Source organism: Alligator mississippiensis, chromosome 1 (assembly GCF_030867095.1).
Source record: "Alligator mississippiensis isolate rAllMis1 chromosome 1, rAllMis1, whole genome shotgun sequence".
Lineage (NCBI taxonomy): Eukaryota > Metazoa > Chordata > Crocodylia > Alligatoridae > Alligator > Alligator mississippiensis.
The window spans coordinates 475,399,381-475,402,015 of NC_081824.1; the positions used below are offsets into that span (position 1 = coordinate 475,399,381).

A 2,635-nucleotide genomic window follows, 5' to 3' on the forward strand; every position below is an offset into this window, starting at 1 on the left:
CTTGGGGTTTTGGACAGTCTTTTCTTAGCCCAAGTGCCCTTCCTCAGGTCGCATTTTAAACCTGTCCAGTTTGGCACAGTCTGGCTGAACGCGTAGCGACCCTGCCTGGATTTCGCAGAACAGAACTCAGGCTAGGAGGGATCTTCATAGGTGATCTAGTCCAACCCCCTGCCTGAGGCGAATCGTCCTTATCTGAGGCACCCTGTGCAGATCCATAATGCAACCTCTCAGTAAAACTACCCCCAACCCTGACACCACACAGGCCTTAAGGCCCTAACCTGCCACAGGTAACACATGGGGAACGTGGCAGCCAACGTCCTGCTTCTGCAAAATGTTGTTAATATTCACTCGAGAGATCTCAGGTAGATCTCCATGCCCCCAAGGAGGGAGGCAACCCCTTCGCCCCCCCAGCCCATACCAATCTGACCATGGGGTCAAATTTCTTTCTGAGCCAAAATATGGAGTCGGTCTGACTGTGAGCGGAGGGGCAAGACCCTTTAACCCAGGCTTGTCCAACATACGGCCCACGGGCCGCCATGCAGCTCATCAAGTGCCTGCTACGTCTCCTTTGGCTCCGCTCCTTTGCCCCTGGCATCCGGGTCACCTCCTGGGACCTGCCAGGCTCAGCGGGAGCGGGGCGCGGCACCTGGGCTGCCCCAGCCATGAGACAGAGACACTGGGACTGGCACCAGGAGACTAAGGTCCTAGTCCTGCCCTGACTCCCCGTCGGCATTTGAGGTTGCACTTGGCATATGATGGCAGCACCTGCATGTGTCAGGCTGTACCTTCCACATTATGAGTATACATGATGGGTGAGGGTCCATATTGATACCACAGAATTATTACATAGTAATCAAATGGTGATCTTGAACTGGTGAGTTGTTTTTAACTTCACCTGTCTCTGCCAAACTAGTTTTTCTATGACTAAAATTAATTTGGGTCTTAGCTACAGGGCCTACGCTACGCTCCAAAAATGGTGAATGAGAGGAAACGAAAAATTGATGCTGAATGTCAAGTTTCCAAAGATAGTTGGACCACTGATTTTTTTGTTATTGAACAAAACGGGAACATCCTGTGTCTGATTTGCCAAGAGAAAGTAGCTGTCTGCAAGGAGTACAACGTGAAGCAGCATTATTCTGCAAAACCTGCCAGACTGTCGGGGGTCCCTGCCCGGCACCAGCCCCCCCCCAGATGTCTCTGAAGAAGCGACGAGATCTACTTTTTGACAGCAGCAAGTTCTCCCCGAGGGGAGGTGCACCGCTCCTGGAGGCACTGCAATACCAGGCCGATGCGTGGGGTGGATGGAGCAAGCTCCGAGTCCATCTCCCAGTTCCAAAAATCCATTTAATATAAAGTCCTCACATCGAGGACATATCAGATATTAAACTGATAAGAACAGATTGACTTTTATTAGTAGATGCTAAGGATTGTAAATCCAAAAAAAAGATGACAAAGCCGATGGGGAAATACAGAGCACCCGGGCGAGGGACTAACAATATAAGGATGGGGGTGGGGTGGGGTGGGGAACCATCTGCTGTATGTGCCCCTGCTGCCCGCACCGATTTCACAGCTTGGGCTGGTCGTGATACACCACATATCCCCTACACGGCCCAACTTGCACCGCTGAAGCCAAGTGCTTAACCGCCCCAGGGCTCCCCACCACCTCAAGGAGCACCGCTTCCGCCCTCCATGCCCCCGTCCAAACCCCCCAGCGATCACATTCTTTTTCTACAAACGTCACACTCTCCACCCTCTGCTCCAACCATCTTCTCACGTCGTCCTTCTGCGCCATGTCTGTAAACATCTTAATATATAGCACTCTCTCCCGTGCCTTCTGCCCCATATCAAACACCAACTCCTCCAGCTCCCCTCTGTCCAAGGCCTCCTCATGCACCTTGCAAAAGGCAGCATAACATTTCTCAGTCTCAAAAGTCACGTTCCAGACCTTCCTGTTGTCAAAGGCCACCACGCAGTGCAAGTCCCTCGGATTTACTTTGAGGGTCTTCAAATGGACCTTGGCCATAAAGTCTCCACGCCGCAGTCTTGTTTCTCTTATATCCCTCAAGGACAAGTCTTACCTTCACCATCATTTTCTTCCTCTTCAGGATCCACCACTCCTACCGCCTCCTTCTCTTGCCCCAGGGTCTCCCGACGACTTGGTGCCACCAGCGATGCTCCTCTCTCTTCAGGGGTCTTCTGCCCCCCCGCTCCCACTTGGGCCTTCCCTTTCCGTTGCACAGGCGTCCACCCTTCCTCCTCCTCCGCCATTCGCTCACCAACTCTGTTGTCGTCGTCCCTTCCGCCGATCTGGTTTCCCCATCGCCACCGCTGCTCCTGAACTCTATCCTCCTCAGCTCTCATCTCCGCCGTCATTTGCATACCAATCTGCATCCCGATCTGCATATTGGGCCTCGCCTTCGTAGCTGCCATCTCTCTCTGCACCGCTGTCCCCTCCGTCTTCCCCGGTGCTCTGATCATGGCCTTCTACAGGCCTCACATCGAGGACGTATCAGTTCTCAAACTGATAAGAACAGACTTTTATTAGTAGATGTTAAGGATTGTAAATCCAAAAAAAAGATGACAAAGCCGGTAGGGAAATACAGAGTGCCCGGGCGAGGCACTAACAATAGAAGGA

The 2,635-nt window shown here is 52.4% G+C and overlaps 1 pseudogene; it reads right to left on the bottom strand.

The window, feature by feature from the left end:
- Positions 1-1,247: 1,247 nt before the first annotated feature.
- Positions 1,248-1,448, bottom strand: LOC132247825 (U2 spliceosomal RNA; annotated as a pseudogene).
- Positions 1,449-2,635: the final 1,187 nt, after the last annotated feature.